General features: G+C 39.1%; 1 protein-coding gene across 2 annotated transcripts in view; it reads right to left on the bottom strand.

Annotated features, from left to right (window-relative positions):
* The window catches only part of klhl14 (kelch-like family member 14), a 148,277-nt gene extending 147,112 nt beyond the window's left edge, over positions 1-1,165 (bottom strand). The window contains exon 1 of one of the 2 annotated variants that reach the window (XM_080194270.1): positions 616-1,165. The gene's annotated coding sequence lies outside the window, so the exon portion shown is untranslated. The remainder of the gene's footprint in view (positions 1-615) is intronic. The other variant, XM_080194271.1, reaches the window with a different exon arrangement.
* Positions 1,166-21,069: the final 19,904 nt, after the last annotated feature.

Below are 21,069 nucleotides of genomic sequence, written 5' to 3'. Positions count from 1 at the left end.
TGCGAAATATCTCCGTGGCTGAGACCCTGGCGCTAACGTTATCTTTAATTTAATTCACCCTATTATCTTTTTATTTGTTCAGCCTGCACATTTTAATCAGCACCCAGTTAGTGCGAGTCTAAGTCACCCTGCGTGTTGATCCTAATAAACATTATAGAAATATAGCAGGTAAAATAGCAAGTGCCGTTTGTGTTCGAGGTTTATCTTCCCAGCTCTAAAGCAGACCACAAACGAAACAGTTAAAGTTTCATGATTCCTCATGGTGTTAAAACCCCCGACCAGTTAATACATAAAGACCCGTGTAGTTGTTTTGCTTCGAAAGGGGGGTGGAATAGCAGACGTCAGGGGTCAGATTCTTAACAGAAATAAACTTCAAAAAAAAATCCGAAGCAGCGCCTTACTAACTAAAGCTGCCGGAGCTTCCACGGTGTTTGCTACATGCCCGCTTCTCCTTTTTTCCCCCCCAAAAAAACAAATTTAGCGGTAGCCCCTTGTCTAATCCAGCTCCTGCCCATGGATTCTCACACTGGTGTTTATTCACCGAGGCACCTGTCACAGCCTCATCTCCCCAGTGTTTGCCACTCGTCACTAACACAAGACAGGCCACAAACTTACCTGTATACACTGGGCTGCAAACTAGCGTCCACTTCGATCAGACCCCCACTTTTATATTATTTTTTTCTCCCTCTCCTTTTTTTTCTCTCTTTGCTTCGATCCCCCAGTAAAATCCGTACCCGATCAAGCTCCACGCGTTGCAACTTCAGCAGTTACGCTTGCGAGGTTTTTTTGTCGTTCATCATTTGATATACTGTCTCCAGAATTAGCATCAGCAAGAAGTCTGAGAGCAGCTTTCGCAAAAAAATGTACGTGTGACAAATTATGCTACCAAGAAACAACACATCATTATCCTTGGGCCTGGGATTCAGTGAGTCGTAACAAGAGTAATAGGAAATCCACGGTTGGGGAGAGAAACGGTCGTGCATCGCCAGTGAAGAGTGACCATGGAGGGGCTGGATGCTGGAGAGAGTTTTAAAATTATGGCTCAAGGCTATTGTAAAATTGTCGTGCGTAAATGGCTGCGCAGTCAAACATCTTAGAAAAGCAGTCCCTTTATAAAGAACCGTCAAGTTTTAGTGCGCATTGCTAATTAGTCAATTTCTCTTTCCTTCACAGCCTAGCGACTTCTGCTGAGCTGAAACTGCTAATTCTGTGACCACGCTTCTCTCTCTGGGTGAATGAATATCTCACAGAGAGAGAGAGAGAAAAAAAGACTCTGTCCCACAAAATATTTTTCTCCTCATCTTTTTACATGCATGGATTTATGAAGGTGGATGAACAATGCTATCTTCAGATGATGGCACAAACTTTCTTACCATTTTATTGCCTGTGCAGTTACATGAGATGACACACAGACTAACCAGCACTGTACTGTCTGCTGTAATGAATTACGCGCGATTCTATCCCATTAATACTGTTGATGCATTGAAACAAAGAGATGATTATCCACTTGAAATTACGATCGTTGGAAATTACCAGATTGTCTTGTTAATGTCTTGGTAACACTGACATTTTGTTATTAAGACTTCCCCTTCTCTCAATTGCAAAATATGACATACATTTTCTAACCAACACTGCTGTAATGAATTAGCCTGGCTTGTATTACGCTAACACCATTGCAACATGAAAACACAGAAGTTATTATCCTACTCCTATCCTGCTTATTTAAATATTTATCAGATGACCTTTTTAATGTGTACAAGTAAAGACAAAAAATAAACTCAGAGTGTCTCCTCGCTATGGGATTGAATATTATTGGGACATTAACACAGAACCTGTGTGTTACATTGATGGCCCACTGTTTTAAAGGCACCAGCTGCACTGCCAGCATCCTTAGAATAAAGAAATCAGTTTTCGGTATGCTGCTACCTTGCTTTTGGTGCTTTCAGTGCCCTCAAACCAAATTCATTAAGTTTTGGTGTATCAGCATTGAGGAAAAATCCACAATATGCCCAACAATGATCACTTAGGAATATAAAAGTGAAACTTTTGAAAAGGGAGCCGTTTTGAATCGGGCTACAGTTTTACGACCTGGAGTCCCAATAAGATGTGATCTATCTGCATAGATCAACTTTAGTCATGTATGTTGTTGATAGATTCCAGCCGCATTATCTTGCACTGAAAGACGTTTACACTCAATTCCTCATTCCACACAGATAAACATCAGGATGCCTTGCATCAAATTGTGACCGCAGCAGATTCTTATTGATCTGGGAGTTCCTAACTTAAAAACGGCCCTTATTCTGTCCTATAAATGTCTAAAGACATAAAATATGTTCTTTCCTGCTTTCTAGGATTAATGGCATCCTGAGGTTGTGACTCCTGCAGGAGGTCCATAGGCTGTTAAGCCCTACAATGGATGTCTGCGAACACTGTTCCCAGCCGATTTAAATTTTTAATAAAAATATCTGGAGTAACCGCGTCAACATTAAATCGACACAAAGCTTGACCGAATTAGGAATTCGGCGACATTATTTTATCCCGTGACAATTAAATCTGGATATGTGTGAGAGGTGTTGTTACCACTTGATTATTCTAAACAAGCATCAGAAATATTTAATGATACAGTTACATGAGGGGGTCGATGGCCGTAGTCAAGAAATCTCCCAGGCATAATTCTAACCTACTGGGCTCAACTCGAAACGTATGCTGTAGGCAAAGTATTATTTTTCTAAATCTAAGGTGTCAGATCGTCACGGAAATGTGACTGCCTGTTCTAGACCAGTGCCTAGAATCTTCAATTTGTGGCTTGTGAAGAATCCTTCTAAATGTTCCAACTGAAAATCCCGGGGTTTTGTGCCTGCAATATCATTTTCTCTCTGGTTTAAACATAGATTTGCCCAGTTTAATAGTTTAGGCAATTTCAAACTCTCCACATACTAAAGGTTGTGCTGAAAGTTACTGGTGAGACATTTCCTCTTCGATTTGAATCGTTCCAATTAATAATCTTGTTTTTTTTGCAGCCTATTATAGCAGATACATATCTATAGTTGCTGCATGCTCAGAAGCACTGACTGAAGAGCTCTCACTATGAGCAGGCCCTGCTCCGACTAATTGGATTCGGTGTCTTGTTGTTCTCTGAGTGACATCAGAGTCACGCCCCAAAGCCCAGGCGACACCTCGACTTAATGGGTGAGAGTGCTGCTATTAATAATCTTACTCTCCTCAAACACGTGGACATTTGTGTTTGTGGCATCCTTCCCAAGAACTCCCAACAATGGAACTCTGATTGGATTTCACGTGACAACTCTACCCGTTCCTAGGATAAAAATAAAATGCTGCGGATGTTGGAATCTGAAGCATAAACAGAAAATGCTGGAAAGTCTCAGTAGGTCTGACAGCATGTGTGGAGAGAGAATAGAGCCAATGTTTCAAGTTGGCTCTGTTGAGAGCTCTGATGAAGGGTCATCCAGACTGGAAGCCTTGGCTCTATTCTCTCTCCACAGATGCTGTCAGACCTGCTGAGATTTTCCAGCATTTTCTGTTTTTGTTCTAATCATTCCTAAATGGATGAGTGTGGAAAAGCAGGAGCTTTGTTCTAGGCCATGAGCTGACTCCAGTAATTTATCTTGCTCCAATTCTGTTCCCATCCCCAGCCATTTCTGAGTTTTCTGCAGGGAACTAGCCCACTGCAAAAGAAAACAACCAATGCTTCCCGTTTTTAGAAGGTGGCAGTCCAATATAATCTGATTTGCAGCGTATAAAGGTTTAACTGGCTGATCTCAATATTGATTCTGTTTCATGTTGGGTATATAAAGTTCTGTGGTAATTAAGCACACTTTGTTTTAGTTTATATTATAGTTAAGCCTATAGTTAAGTCCACAAACAATTTTCTGAAACTAGTTTATGATGAAAACAATGAAAAATACCTTGATTCACAGAAAAAAAAACATATTAAGAAAACTAATAGATAATTCCAATCTGGATCGCATTGTAAATTCATGTACCTGATTTTGAAAATCCTCCCCACATAATTGCACCAGCAATCCAGTGACCAAGGGGTTGAGAATGCCCATATTTCTTTTGTTCATTCAGTCCAGTAATTGAATACTACTTGTTTCATGTCTGTGAAACCAGACATTTCTCCATATTATGTATCTGTACCTTTATATAGAATTAACAATTATCCTGTAATTGCAGAATTCTCCAATGGAAATCACATAGGATGCTGACATTTTCATGATTATTATCAAAAGGTAGAGAAGACCGCATTGCCTCACCAATACATACAAAACAAAACCATCAGATTTGGTTACAAATCAAAAAATACAAAGGAATAATATACACAGAAAGGTGGTTGAGAAAATCACGCTGAAAGTAATAAAATAGAGTCAGTTACAAGGGTTAAACATTCCCTTTTAGAATTTATTTCTTACCAATGTGCTAAGTGATAGGACATTTGGATGATATAGCATTTCATAAACCTTCATGATGTGAAGCTGTACATGGATGAGTTAAATTTACAATTCATCTAAAGAGCTCAGAACACTCACCAGAACTAAAAACTCTGAAGTTTATGTTGTTTGATTAACCATGATTAAAGGTGCATGTCATGCAAATGACTGGTTCTCATATCATCCAGGTCTCACATACCTACCTAATGCCCTTCTCGTCGACAATTCAATTCAAACTGAAAAGAAAGAAGATCCAGCATCCCGGTCAATTTCCAGAACAATCAAACGTTTTATTTGTAATATAGGCAGGAAATATAGCTTCCATTTTAATTCCAGCTATTTTAAATAATATGAAACAAAATACAGAAATCTTTTGATTTTTTCACACTCACTGCTGAGCAAATTGAGACTGACCTTCATTGACTTCATTTAATGACAAATGTGAGAATGCAAAATATATCTTCAATGAATTTTTATATGCAGTAATGCAGTCTGGTTCCATTACAGGAAATGTTCCAACTGATAGTACACCACTTTAAAAAAAACCCAAATCATAGAAACATGGAATGACACAGCACAGACAGCGACTATTCAGTCTTTTTTACTTTGCTGGTTCTTTGAAAAAGCTATCCAGTTAGTTTCACTTCTCTGCCCTGCTACCATACCCCTGCAAATTATTCTGCTTCAAGTATTTCTCCAATTCTCTTTTGAAAGTTACTATTGACTCTGGTTCCACCACTCTTTCAGGCAGTACATTCCAGATTATAGCAACTCACTTCCCAAAATGTCTCAGTTCTTTTTCTCTCTCTCAGCTTTTACCCATATAAATGAGTTTGCAAAAATATTGGTTAGGCACACTCCATATTAACCATCACTTTTGGGATTTGGTGGATGGATGCCCTTCCTGTCATGCACCCTCTCCAATGTCTTGCCTATACCATTAACTGTTTTTGTGGCCTACAAATCCTGCAGTGTGACTTGAATTCAGAGCATGCAGGCTCAGAGGCAGGGGCGACATCCTCTTACTCCCATGGCAATTTAAAGAAAAAATTAATTTTGAAGGACATGGGTATGCTGGCTGGCCAGCAATCATTGCCCATCCATAGTTGTCTGAGGGCAGTTGAGAATCAACCACATTGCTGTGGTTCTGGAGTCACATGTGGACCAGACTAGATAAGGGCAGCAAATTTCCTTCCCTAAAATCAGATGGGTTTTTCTAACAATCAACAATGGTTTCATGATCATCAGCAGATTCTTAATTCCAGACTTTTTTTATTGAATTCAAATTCCACCATCTGCTGTGGTGGGATTCAAACACAAGTCCTCAAAATATTAGCTGAGTTTCTGGATTAATAATCTAGCAATATTACCACTTGGCCATCACCTCCCCTGTAATTCTTATTTCAATCACCGTAAACTCATGTTATTGACTTTTCTAATATAAAAACAAAAAATGCTGAAAATGCTCAGCAGGTAAGAGAACATCTGCAGAGAGAAAAACAACTTTGACTTTCAGCTTGATGGCACTTCAGGAAACTGAGAAAAGTTAGAAATGTAATAGATTTTAAACAGATGCAAAATGGCAGATGTGAGTGGGAAAAAGAGGGAAGTTCTGTCATAGGATGAAGGGCAGGAGAGATTAAATGACAGAAGAGTTAGTGGTTGCAAAGCCAGAGAGAGTTGTAATGGGATAAGTAAAGAAACAAAAGATCTCTAGAGTAGGTGCGAATGACAGAATGATGAACAGCTGATATCCAAAAGCAGAACAAGAGAATAACGAGAAGAAAAATAACATTTAAGAAATGAAAGGAAACAAAATGGGACAAGAAATTATGGTATGAAATTGTTAAACTGAATGTTGATTCCAGATGGCTGCAAAGTACCTAATAGAAAGATGCAATGTTTTCCCCACAGTTTATGTTGAGCTTTATTGGAGGCTGTGAGCAGTGAGGTCAGCATGAGAGCAAAGCAGAGAATTAAAACAATGGATGGGTGGAAACTGGAAGGTCACCTTTATAGACTGAAAGGAAGTAGAACGGGTTGAGTGCTTCAAATTTTTAGGTGTCCAGATCACCAATAACCTGTCTTAGTCCCCCCATGCCAACACTATAGTAAAGAGAGCCTACCAATGCCTCTACTTTCTCAGAAGACTAAGGAAATTTGACATGTCAGCTACGACTCTCACCAACCTTTACAGATGCACCATTCTAGTTGTATCACAGCTTGGTATGGCTCCTGGTCTGCCCAATCCGCAAGAAACTACAAGATCATGAATGTAGCCCAATCCATCACACAAACCTACCTTCCATCCATTGACTCTGTCTACACTTCCCGCTTTCTCAGCAAAGCAGCCAGCACAATTAAGAATCCCAAGCACCCCGGACATTCTCTCTTCCACCTTCTTTCATTGGGAAAAGTCTGAGGTCACGTACCAACTGACTCAAGAACAGCTTCTTCCCTGCTGCCGTCAGACTTTTGAATGGATTTACTTTACATTAAGTTGATCTTTCTCTGCACCCTAGCTATGACTGTGACACTACATTCTGCACTGTTTTGTTTCCTTCTCAATGAATGGTATGCTTTGTCTGAATAGTGCGCAAGAAACAATACTTTTCACTGTATTAAAACATCTGACAATAATAAATCAAATCAAATCAAAAATCAAAAAATTTTGCGAAGTGGTTACCCAGTCTCTGTTTGCTTTCTCCTCACCGTCCCCACACCACCACCAATCCACTCCTGTACAATGTATAGCAGAACATAATGTGAGCTGCAAATATAGCATACTAGGTTGAAAGAAAAACATGTAAATTGCTGTTTCATCTGGAAGGAGCATTTGGGACCTTAGATGTTCAGGAGAGAGGACATGAAAGGCATCTTCTGCACTTGAATGTAAAGGTGCCATGGAAAGGGGAGGGGTTATTGGGCTTGACTGAGGAAGACACAGAGTAAGCAGTCCCTTTGGAATGCAGAAAAGAGAGGGAAGGAGAAAGTGTACTTGGTGAGTGTGTTGCATTGGAGCGGTGGAAATGGCAAAGGTTAATAATCAACTGATTACAGAAGTTAGTAAATTATATTTAACTAATATGCGTGGGTTTTTTGGTGAGGTAAGAGAGAGGGTGGATGAGGGTAATGAACTTTTATAGGTGCGCCATAGAAAGTATCCTTTCTGGTTATAATATAGCTCGGTATGGTTCCTGCTGTCTCCAAGATCGCAATAAACTCCAAAGGGTCGTGAGCGAAGCCCAGTCCATCACTCAAACCAGCCTTCCATCCATTGACTCTGTCTACACTTCCCGATGCCTTGGAAAAACAGCCAGCATAACCAATGCACCCTTGACATTCTCTCTTCCATCTTCTTCCTTCGGGAAAAAGATACTAAACTCTGAGGACACGTACCAACTGACTCAAGAACAGTTACTTCCCTGTTGCCATCAGACTTTTGAATGGACCTACCTTGCATTAAGTTGATCTTTCTCTACATCCTAGCTATGAAAGTAATACTATATTCTGCACTCTCTTCTTTACTTCTTTATGTACAATATGCTTTGTATAGTGTGCAAGAACCAATACTTTTCACTGTATACTAATATATGTGACAATAATAAATCAAATCAAATTAAAGTGTGCATGGACTTCCAAAAGGCATTTGATGAAGTGCCATATAACAGGCTTGTGGGTAAAGTCAGATCTCATGGAATAGCGCATAGACACAAAATTGGTTGGATGACAGGAAATAGAGGGTAGTGATGAATTGTTTCTTTTAGGATTGCAGGAAGAATAAAGAACAAAGAACATTGAAAACTACGGTACAGGAACAGGCCTGTTGGTGCTCCAAGCCTGCACTGACCACGCTGCCTGACAGAACTAAAACCCCCTAGTCTTCCGGGGACCATGTTCCTCTGTTCCCATCCTATTCATGTAGTTGTCAAAACGTGCCTTAAAAGTCACTATCATACCTGCTTCCACTACCTCCCCCGACAGCAAGTTCCAGGTACCCACCATCCTTTGTGTAAAAAACTTGCCTTGTACATCTCCGTTAAACCTTGCCCCTTACACTTTAAACCTCTGTCTCTTCGTAATTGACTTTTCCACCTAAGGTTTACAGTAGGGTTCCTAGGCATTGGACTTTGGACTTGTACTTGATGTGGAGAGCATCATTTCAAAATTTGCAGATGACAAGACTTTGTGAAATATGAGGAAGGCAGTATTAACCTTCAAAAGGACAAAGACAGAATAGTACAATGGGTGGACAAATGGCAGATGAAATTCAGTGCAAAGAATTGTTAAGTGATTTATTTTGGTAGAAAGAACAAGGAGAGGCGATATAAAATATAGAATACAATTTTAAGGAGGGTGTAGAAGCAGAGGGACCTGGGGTTATATGTGCACAATTCACCAGAGGTGGCAAGACAAATTGAAGGAACAATTAATAAAGCGTAAGGGTTCCTCAGCTTTATGAATAGGGGTATAGCATACAAAAGAATAAAAGTATAATAAACCTATATAAAAAACTAAAATAGAAGCAAAATACCAAAGGTGCTAGAAACCTAAATAAAAAGAGAAAATAATAGAAAATCTCAGTTGGTTTAGCAGCATTTGCAGAGACAGAAATAGAGTTATGACTCTTCTTTCTCCAATAATTATCGGTATCCACATTTTATAAAAGCCTAGTTTTACCTCAACCGGAATAGTGTGTCCAGTTCTGGGAACTTTAGGAAGGATGTGAAGGCATTAGAGGGGATACAGAAAGATTATTTGAGGGTGCTTTCAGGATTGAGGAACTTCAATTATGTGGATAACTTAGAGAAGTCGGGGCTGTTCCCTTGGAGAAGCAAAGTTTAAGATGTGATTTGACTGAGGTGCCCAATTTAAGATGATTGGCAAAAGAAATTTTGATTTGATTTATTATTGTCACATGTATTAACATAAAGTGAAAAGTATTGTTTCTTGTGTGCTATACATGCAAAACATACCATTCATATAGAAGGAAACAAGAGAGTGCAGAATGTAGCATTACAGTCATAGCTAGGGTGTAGAGAAAGATCAACTTAATGCAAGGTGAGTCCATTCAAAAGTCTGACAGCAGCAGGGAAGAAGCTGTTCTTGAGTGGGTTGGTTCATGACTTCATACTTTTGTATCTTTTTCCTGAAGGAAGAAGGTGGAAGGGAGAATGTGCAGGGTGCGTGGGGTCCTTAATTATGCTAGCTGCTTTGCCGAGGCATCGGGAAATGTAGACAGAATCAATAGATGGGGGGCTGGTTTGCTTGATGGATTGGGCTCCATTCACAAATAATAGTGACAAAAGATTTTTTTGAGCGGTTAAGGTCTGGAATACACCATGTCTAAGTGTGATAGAGGCAGATTCAATCACAGCTTTCTTTCAGAAGAGAATTGGATAACTTTCTAAGGAAAAGAATATTTCAAGGCTCCAGAAAAAGGCAGGGGAGTGATAGTAGATGAGTCACAAGGAGCTGTCATGGACAAAACAGGCTGAATAGCCTCCTTTTGTGCTGCGAGCATTGCCTGATTTTATGAGGGGTGGAAGGTGAAAACACGGAAAGCATTATCATGGTTTTGGGAGGGAGAGAAGGTAGTGAGAGCAGAAGTGCATGAAATGGGATCAACATGGTCAAGTGTCTTGTAGGGATGAATCCTTGCTGGGGAAAATGGAAGACATATCAGAAGCGTGAGTATGGAAAGTTGTACCATCTGACCAGATGTGATTGAAATGGAGAAACTGGGTGAATGGAATAGTGTAGCTTCATCCACAGTGTTTTTAGGAAGGGAGTTTCAGGATTTTCATCCTATTCCTCCACTGTCACTGAGCCAGAGTCCTAAAACTCCCTTCCTATCAGCATTGTGGGTACACCTATCCCACATGGGCTGCAGCAGTTCAAGAAACAGCTCACTATTGCCTTCTCAAGGGCAATTAGGGTAGGACAATAAATGCCATTCTAGCCAGACAGCCCACATCCCATAAAAGATTTAAAGTGGTAAGTGACCTGAAGCTTGAGATCATGCTCGCAGACGGAACAGAGGTGTTCTGCAAGATGGTCACAACTGAAAATAGTTTCTTCCTATTTACTCTATCAGATCTCTTCTTGATTTTGAACAGCACTATTGAATCTCTCCTTACGGTGGGACAGTGGTTAGCACTGCTGCCTCATTGTGCCAGGGACCCAGGTTTGATTCCCAGCTTGGGTGACTGCCTGTGTGGAGTTTACACGTTCTTCCCGTGTCTGCATGAGTTTCCTCCGGATGCTTCAGTTTCTCCCCACAGTTTGAAAGATGTGAAGGTTAGATGTATTGGCCATGCTAAATTCTCCCTTGGTGTAACTGACAGGCACTGGAGTATGGCAACTAGAAGATTTTCACAGTAATTTCATTGCAGTGTTAATGTAAGCCTATGTGTGACACTAATAAATAAACTTTAAACTTTCATTGCTCTAATGAGCTCTAAATGATTTTTAAAAAGTGCCTGAAATATTTTAACCTGATACCAAACATCATAAACTAATTAGAAATGACCTTAGCTGCATGACAATTGATGAAACCCCTGAGGTGCAACGTTTGTTATTCTTTTCATACTCAGAACCACCAGTAATAGAGAGCCTGATATATCCAAAACTCAGTCCAGCTGTCATACGTGGCTGTTAGGATTCAATATTGAAACAGTAGCCATATTACTTACAGTGTCATTTCACTTTATAGTGTTTTTGCTTGGCAGAGACAGTAGAAGCATAAAGTGCTACATATTGACAGTGATGTAAACAAAATATTGGTTAATAGGCACCATGATTTCCCTCAGTGAGAATATAAATCATGTTGTGGAAATAATGAGACAACTGGAATCTGAGTGTACCTGATGCAGCATCCATGAGGTATTCAATATCATGGGGCAGATGCCAGAATTCCACTTCAGAGTAGGCGAAGGGGAGAGTTTTCTGAGTTTGGGTCTGGTACCTGTGCACTGTTGGTCTACTTGTCATTCTACAAGCAGTATTACTCAGCAGCAAGCTTTAGGTCTCTTTGCCCATCATGCGTAACAAATCACAGGCAGTGATGTTTCAAATTCTGCCATCTGCATTGTCTTTTGAAGTGGATCAGCACAAGTCACTGACCCATTTAGAAAGGGTGAGAGCCCTTCAGACTTTGAAGTCTATGGCTTAGAAATTATTGTTGGTAGCATTAGTGGGTGAATGCTTAACATATTCATGTGACATTCATTTTGCCTGCTATTTCAGCAACAAAGTTAGACCATATAAAATGAAATGAATGGAGTTTAAGACTTGATTAAAATAGGGAAGGGAATACAAATATGCAAAATGTTTATCAGCAAATATAATTAACAGTAATATCTAGGTCTGCAAGTTTAGCTTATATCCTTTTAATGTCTTTGATATGTCAAATACATTGTTTGCTGAGTATCTAAATGGACCAACCAACAAGCACCTTTACTTTCATTAGTTCTAGCAGGGATAGTATCCACAATGTTCTGCTTTTGACATCTTGGCTTTGAATGGATTAAGTTCTGGTGTTGAATGGTGTCTGAAATTAGATTCTTCATTAGGCACAGCAGAAAAATCAAAGGAAACAGAAATTCTGCATTGTATTTTATTGGAAGAAACCCTAGTTAGGAATAATTAGATGGATCTCATTTTATTACTTTGCACTTAAGTTATAAAGCAAGTTTTGAAATATTTTAAAAACCAACTTTTGCACCAATTTTGTTATTTTTAATGAAGAAAATGAAAGCAAAGTATTTGTTGAAATCAACAAGTTTGTAAAAACAGACACCAAACCAGAGGAATGTGGATCAGATTTATGTTAATCTATTACTTGTGAAAACGAGAAGAAAATGTTGTTGAAACAGTAAAAATTGTAGAAACGTGTCTTTTAATCTTGATGACCTTCACTAACTTTCTCCCAAACAGTACTGTTGGTGTACTTACACCACATGGACTGAAGTGGTACAAGACAGGTCATCATCTCCTTCTCAAAGGCAATTAGAGTTGGGCAGTAAAGGCTGGCCTAGCCAGCAATGCCCACATCCTGTGAAATAATTTAAAAAAATGTAAATAAATGTAAAATACAGTGTGTTGTTATGACAGCTGTCAGAACTTGTCCTTTCTTTTCCCTCCTCGATTAATCATTACAGGTTTGAGATTTATAAAGATGAGTGTATCAATTCGGTGTCAATACTTAACCATCAATGTGCTGATTGCAAATAACTCAGATTAACATGCTTTCTTGAGTTTATACACAATGAGGTTTGTTTTTATTGAGCAAAAAACCTACCCAGGTAAAGAAATAAAAATATTTAAAAAGGTAGATACATATCTTGACCATTATAACACATACACAAACGCACGCAAGTATGCAAAATTACTAATTATACAGTGGAGATATTAATTTATGGCCAAATTAAGATTCAATGAAAAAAGGCAAAAATGCAATGTTCACTGATTCTAAGCCCTCCACTATTATTCATGGCTACGGAAGCTTTTTCTCATTCACGGTGGTCTTGTTTTATGCTGTGGAAATGCTGCTTTGGGATTTTGAAGCCTTCTTCAGGATTTCTCTCGCTGGCAACCCCAGTATAATACAAACAGGGAGAATTTCTTTCAATTGAAAATCTCTATTGCTGTGATGTATTTCCAAATGTAACAGAGATAGGGCTGTAAGTTTGAGACAGCAGGGAGAGAGATGGCATTACTGCTCCATTTGTAGAATTCTTCTTCGGACTGTCTAAAGTAATCAGGGTGTTGTGATGGTGATTCTGGTCAAGTGAGCTTTTTTTCAATGATTTGAATATTTCACAGAAGGTAATTGGTTAGCTTATGTCTGAACAGACCTGGGCCTTTGTATTATGGGGTAGGCTATTAGCTTCTTTAATGTCCCAGATATCACTTCTGAATGGCCTAATCTTCCCCTGATCTGAGCCAGGAAGAACGTATCAACACCTTCTATATAGCCATTGTCCAGATAAACCTTCATCTCTGCCTGGAAGATAGCATTATAGAAATGCAAATGGTGAGACCAATTTACTCTGAAGTAATTCTTGACATCAGCAGACATGAAAATCCATACGAGGTTTGCCTGGCATATCCTAATTATGATCACATTTAAAACCTCTAGAAACTAACCAATTTGTAAATCTAGATGTGTCAGCTGACTTGCGGGAGCCATATTAAGTCATTGTCTTTGCTTGCTCTATTAGTGCTTTTAAAGAAGTTCAATATATATTTGATTAGCCGAGTGTCTTTCTCCTTTAATTCTCCCTCCTCCCAGTGAGGAAAGTGCACAACCACTGTTCAACATTTTCTCACTCGATATAGCTCACAATGGGAACTCCACAAAATGTGACTCAAGGCTACCGCAAGGATCTTTTCATACAATTTTCCCAAATCCTGGCCATTTTCGGGCTGTCTACTAGTACTCAGCCGGGAATAGGTTAGACCTGCACAAATGTATTTGAGACAGGAACCTGAAAGCCTTCTTAAGGCATCTTTTACCTCTTTAGACTAGAGTCAAGTGCAAGTTCCAACAGTGGAAGGAGAGTGTAGTAACCTAATGCACCAGCCATTCCATCCATATTTCTTTGCTGGTTTCCATCATACAGCAAATATATTTTGTAGCACAACTTTTTTTCTGTTATACCATCTAAACAAGGGGAAGGAGCACACTCTCAGATAAAATGTGCAGAGTTTAAACATGTTTCTAATACTCATTCTGCAGTAATTGGACAAACTAATGTTGGGAAAACAAATCAATTACTTGAAAGAAATCATTGACTATTCTCTCCTATTGATTTCATACAAAATGTTCATTTTCAAACTGCAACATCCCATCAATTATTCTTATTAATTTTACTAAACAACACTCACAGACGTATGTTGGAAACCTACAACTATTGCTGACTGTGAGAAAGCAAAAGTACAAGTTTATATTTTAAGAAAAATATATATTTTGATAACTATTTGTTAACTTTATAGGAATGTTAAACATATTATGTGCTTAATAATTATAGCTATATGGACTTTGCAGCTAAATACTGTCTTTTGTGGTAAAAAGATATGTCTAATCTACTTTTACATCCAGAGTTAATGGAGTGTCCGCGCTATGCAACTGCTAGCCTTTGAAGTGCACTGATTGCAAAACACTATGTCACTTAACAAATGTCTTGAGATTCAAGGCCATTGAAAGACTTTGACTTGCAATCTTGTGACATGCAGTGAATCTTTTGATTCCAATATTTTGTTCATACAATGTTACATAAATATTTCAGTGTTTATGTCAATGGTTCCATTTTCTTAACAATCTAGTCTAATAAGACTTTAACCTGACCAATTCAGAAGGATAGACCTTGTTTGTCTATCCCATTTGTCAATTATATGAGGTCATCAGCAGCTTGTACTTCAAATCCTGCTGGGTCAATAAGGTTCATCACTGCCAGACTAGAGCCTGTATAACACACAACAACACTACGTCATGTTTATTTTGTTTATATTTTTCATTAGAAGTAAGAACAGTTTAGGACAAAAAAAGCTGCAGAAGAGCAAAACTTTCTGCTCAGTTTCCACTATTAACAGGTTCTCTCTGTGCAATGGCAATTGAGTAATTTATGTATTGGTGCTCCAGATAGTACACATATTGAATGATGCAGCTGAATTTAAAACATTGCTAATTGTTACTGAAGTGGAAACACCAGCCATTTGAGTCATTTGCAGTGCACTCTTAATGTCAAGCTTTGTACTTCAGTTGCAGTCATGTTTACCCTAAAATGCATTTACTAGATACATTAGTGGAATAGTGAGCCCTTACTTCTGTGGAGATGGTCCAATTTAATTTCCCATTCTTCCCTATCATCTCTTTCAGTGCCGTTTTAAGTGACACTACTCCCTATAATCCGCTTTGCACTTTTTCTGCAACATCTGAGCCCTGCCATTTAATTAATGTTCTTGGCATGTTTTAAACAGGATCATCGCCCTCCGTTATTTATTGTCCATTTTTTCAGCTATTTTTAAATCTACTGTTCATGCTTCAGTAAATCTTTGAGGTAGGGGTGAAGTTAACATGACGTGAAGAGCTGTGATCTTTGTTAGTTGCCTGTTTAGTTGCTTGTTTAAAGTGACTCTTAAAGTGTGCAGCAATATCAATGTTATGCAGGTTCAACGGACAATGTAACACAGTTTTATGTTTTGCACTGACTGCATCAATGCTTCAAAAATGTCTGCTGTACTTTTCCTTAAATAAGTTTAATTGACAATGATGTTAAAAGGAATCTTGAAGAAGTACAATGATGGTCTTTCCCTCACTAGCATTATGCCTGTTTAGTTTTCTCTTGGACAAGAAGTTGTCTATAAGTTTCAGTTGAAGCAAAAATTTTTACTTACTGAAAATATACCATACACCTGTACATATTGTGAGTATTTGATAACCATAGATAACTGATAGATACCCATAGCACCAACAATTCTTATTTTTTCTTAGGCACATTTAGAGGACTGATAGCTTATCTGCAACTTTTCAATATTAGGAATAAGAATTCTAGCAGACGTGGCTTTGGATACCACTGAGTCCAAGTATTGAGTCTTCCTTGAATCTGCTAACTAAGGTTATAACATTCCATCATTCGTCAGATACAGACTTAACAGAACCCTATTGTTGTTACTCATGATCAGCATAATGTCAAATTACCAAAGACCGTCACTGAGAAGTAGCCTAATTAATTAACATTAAGATGAGTTTTGGTTGGCACCACAGATTCTATGTACAGTTTAATGACCAGCTTTAGAAACGTGACAGCCATAATGCATGTAATATGAATGGAATAAAAGGCAAGTGGAAAAAGACCATCAGGTGCATCACTATATAGTTACCTATATTTATAACTTACTAACGGCACATGAGCTGCTTCCCTTCTGGAGCATGTCTATCCAAAGACTACTGTCAGACTAATTAGCTCTTCAGCAAGTCACACTTCTTCCAGGAACTTCAAGACTTGAAGCTATCTGCTCTGAATAAGGTATTAATTTGTTAATTAGGCTAAACTGTTCTTCTAATGTCATCAAGCTTATTGTGTTCATTATCTTTGCCTTTAGTTAAATTTTTTGATGGAAAAAGCAAATGTCTCTTCCTTTACCCCGCTGCTTCATAGAATCATAGAATAGTCACAGCACAGAAGGAGACCATTATGTCCATCGAGTCTGCACTATCTCCCTGCAAGAACAATTAAGCATGTTCTATCCCCTTCCCTATCTTTGTGGCCCTGTAAAGTTTTTACCTTCAGGTGTTTATCCAATTGAACATGAATGTAATTTATCCTCTCACCACTCATCCATAAAGAGAATGGAGTTTTGAGTTATTTCCCTCTTTATAAGCAGTGGGATGTTCCCTAACCCAACCGTTTCGGTACAAACCAATTTTCTATTAACAACCCCACAACAAACCTGTGATAGGATGACCTCAAAAGGTATGTTTACTTTGTTAGGGGCCAGATCAGAAACTCCAAAATATTTTATGAAGCTAACCCTAACTTTTACATTTGATTTTGGCATTACGGTGAGCATAAGATGTTTCACTCCAGGTATGATTCAAGTGACACACTAGGAAGCTTTTACCAAAACAAATGTCATTTAGGATCACAGTTAGAATATAACAAAAATAATTTGCTTAACTTTTATCAATTAAAATACTTAAGCACGTCAAAGTATAAATCTTAATAGTTAGCTATCTCTATTGTTCCAATTTAGCAATTTAGCAGACATGAGTCCCTTCTTTCGAACCAGCTGCCTTAAGGAAACCATCATTGACTTGCTGCACATCCACATGTAGCCCACCTCTACCCTGTCACTGCACTGTTCATAATTGTTAATCAACAACATTATTCTGAGCTGCTACTAGAGACATTGGCTGATTGGCTGTGTAATATTGGATTAAGTATGTCACAACTGTGCTGTATGCTAAGCAAAACTATTTCATCTCATTACCTGTGCCTTATACTACAAGAACAGTTTGTGTAAACTTGGTTTGCCTCCCCTCCGGTGTAAAAGATTAAGGGATGATTGACTGAATGAAGGAACTTAAAAAGTCAAGAAGATGTATTAGGATAGTTGGATAAAAACTATTTCATTTGATGGGAAAATCAAGAATGAGGTACATTAGAGTTTGGCTATTTATGATGGAAATTAAAGTTTAGAGTTTATTTATTAGTGTCATAAGTAGGTGTACATTAACACTGCAATGTAGTTACTGAAAGAAACATTTTTCTCACAAATTCCAGTAGAAATCTAACAATAGATGTGGTTATTGGAACAACTGGAGCTTTCAAGATTGTGATCAACAAATTTTTGTTAGGGAAGAGTATCAACAATATGGAACTGAGGCGGCTAAATGGGGTGCAGGTCAGTTGAATATGAAGAAGGCTTGAAGTAGTAAGCAGTCCATTCCTTTCCTTAAGTTGCAATGCTTTTTCAGAACCATTAATGTTTAAAGAAGAAATCCAAAAACCCAGTGATTAACTATGCCACAAGATTTCCCACTTTTTAACAAAAACAAACTTTATTGTGTATAAAAAAATTTATTCTTACTATAATCTTTATACACTAATGACTGTGTGGTCAAATTCTGCTCCAATGCCATTTTGGGGCTGGTTAAGGCACCATTGCTGTGGGTTGGATCTCAGACAATGATGAGACAGAGTACAGGAGTTTGGTGAAATGGTGCAATGACAATAATTTCCCTCTCAATGTTAGTAAAATGAAAGAGAAAGTCATCGATTTCAGCAAATGGTGATGAAGTGGAGATGGTTGAGAGCTTCAAGTTTTTAGGTGTTCAGATCACCAGCAACTGTTCTGGACTCTCTATGTTGACACGATATTTAAGAAAACCCACCAATGCCTCTACTTTCTCAGAAGGTTAAGGAACTTTGGCATGTCCAATACAACTTCCACCAATTTTTACAGATGCACCATAGAAAGCACCCTATCTGATTTATCACAGCTTGTTATTGGTCCTGCTCTGACTAAGACCACAAGAACTACGAAGAAGTTATACTTTTGTGAATGTAGCCAAGTCCATCATGCAAACCAGCCTCACATCCATTGATTCTGTCTACACTTCCTGCTGCCTCAGGGAAACAGCCAGCATAATCAGGGCCCCCAACACTCGGACATAGTCTCTTCCACCTTCCTCCATCGGAAAAAAAATATAAGTCTGAAAATACATATTAACAGTCTCAAGAACATCTTTATCCCTGATGTCATCAGATTTTTGAATGGTCCTGTCATATATTAAGCCGATCTTTGTCTTCACCCTACCTGTCACTGCAACACTGTATTCTGCACCTTCTCCTTTTCCTTTCCCCTCTGTACTTCATGAACATTATGTTTTGCCTATGTAGGGCGCTAGAAACAATACTTTTCACTGTATCCCAGTACACGCGACAATAAATCAAATCATTTCAAATAAACAAACAAGTACTATTAACAAAACACTAATACTTATGATCTACATTTTACTGCTTTCCCACTGCCTCTAAAAATGCTCCAGCACTGGATCATTCAGATGAATGTCACTTCCAAAATGGCTGCTTCAATTTATCTATTCCAAGGCATGCCATGTTGGTACAGTATTCCTTGAACAGGAAATCTCAGGTTGATGCTGGAATCCTGCGAAATCAAGACTATTTCCTAAAAGCATGGCTGATGATAGGTGTGTGACATCCTGGTACGTGAGGCAAGCATGGGTATAATGAGCTTTCAGCCTAACAGCTCTGTTATAAAACAACTTCACTACGTGGACTGCAGTGGCTCCAGATCCTCAGGGAAAGTTAATGTTGAGCAATAGATTCTGGCCTAACCAGCTCCACTGAATGTATATAAGAAATGTAGTTGCAAGAGTCATGATTCAGTATCTCTCTACAATGTTGAAGGCATATTTGAGGTGTCTGAATTGATGTGGCACACACTTCAGTGACACATAGTCATGTCCTTTATCATTTTGCTGCACAAATTTTCATTACAAAGAGGCATCATTCTTGGAAACCCCTGAAGAAGGAAGACACCAATGGGCAATAAAGAAACCTTTTCTCCTTCCGCCCCCCCCCCCCCCCCCCCACTACAGAAAGGCCATTGACTACAGAGCAATTTTGGGAGAGGAGAATGGGGTGGTGAAACCCGGTACAGCTTGATATGGTTGTGCCAGATTTTCTTATAGAAGGCAAAAGCCCAGGATAATATCTGGTGCACTAATGTTTGCAGCCCTTGAATTGAATGAGTGAAGATGGAGTTGTGCTAAGCTCCATTCATATGAACTGAAAGCTGTTAACATACCATTTCAAAACCAAATTCTGCATGCACAGCTGTTAGGGGGAACTTTAACTCCCTCTGCCAGCAGCAGCCAGGTAGAATTGGAGTTAAAATCCAAGCAGTACGCTTTATTCCTCTTTCACAGCCTTGGGGCCATTTTAAAGCTGATATCTATTTGGCTGGTTGAAGTGCCAGCCTGTCTCAGCTGGGAGCCTCATTTATACAGGTAAATCAGAGAGTGCATAAGATCCCAAAACCATTTTCAACCTATTATAGTGTGTACAGTGTGGCTGCAGCAGAATACAGATATGTGTACAAGTGATTCTGTGGGGGAGGTGGGGGAGGGGGGGAGCAGTGGTCCCACTCCGTAAGTTTGGGTCAGCGCCACCTGGGCTCCCCTCCAATCGCAAAACCCTTGCTGCATCACTGTAAGTGAAGCTTGTTCTTAAAATAGACTTGGCTTCACACAGCAATTCCCAGACAGCAGGACCACACAATTTACTGGTCAACCGCCAGGGAGTTAAATTCCCAGTTTACTGCCATTATGATGTCATCATGAATCAATGTTGTGTCTGTAGTTATGAATGTGACTAATGCTTCTTATCATCTCATTGACTTTTCTTGACTGGGGTGGCACGGTGGCACAATGGTTAGCATTGTTACTTCACAGTGCCAGAGATCTGGGTTCGATTCTGGCCTTGGATGTCTGCCTGTGTGGTATTTACACGTTCTCCTTGTATCTGCATGGATTTCCTCCAGATGGTCTGCTCCATTCCCACAGTTCAAAAGTCTGCAAATTAGGTGGATTGACAATGGTCAGCACTGCTGCTTTACATGGCCAGAGATCCAGGTTCGATTCCGGCCTTGGATGTCTACCTGTGTGGCATTTGCACGTTCTCCTTGTATCTGCGTGGATTTCCTCCAGGTGCTCTGGTTCATTCCCACAGTCCAAAAGTCTGCAAGTTAGGTGGATTGACCATGCTAAATGTGCAGATGGGCCTGGAAGGGATGCTCTTTTGGAGAGTTGTTGCAGACTCAATGTGCTGAATAACCTTCTTCTGCACTATAGGGACTCCATGGCTCTGCTGTGTGAAGCATGGATTCTTAACCTTTGTCTAATGTTCCTCCCAGATGCGCCTGAGTGACAGGTGTGTGTGAAATATCTGGATGTGGTATGTCTCATTATGAGCTTTTTTGGACTAAGATAGATCCCATGTAATTAACCTGAGAAATTCTCTACCACAGAAGGCTGTGGAGCACAGTGAACTATATTCACTGAATATAGTTAAGAAAGAAATAGATA

Source organism: Carcharhinus amblyrhynchos, chromosome 8, assembly GCF_965287045.1.
Source record: "Carcharhinus amblyrhynchos chromosome 8, sCarAmb.v2.hapA, whole genome shotgun sequence".
In the NCBI taxonomy this organism is placed as follows: Eukaryota; Metazoa; Chordata; class Chondrichthyes; order Carcharhiniformes; family Carcharhinidae; genus Carcharhinus; species Carcharhinus amblyrhynchos.
Note: the sequence above shows the minus strand (reverse complement) of the source record. Positions and strands in the feature narration are given on the sequence as shown.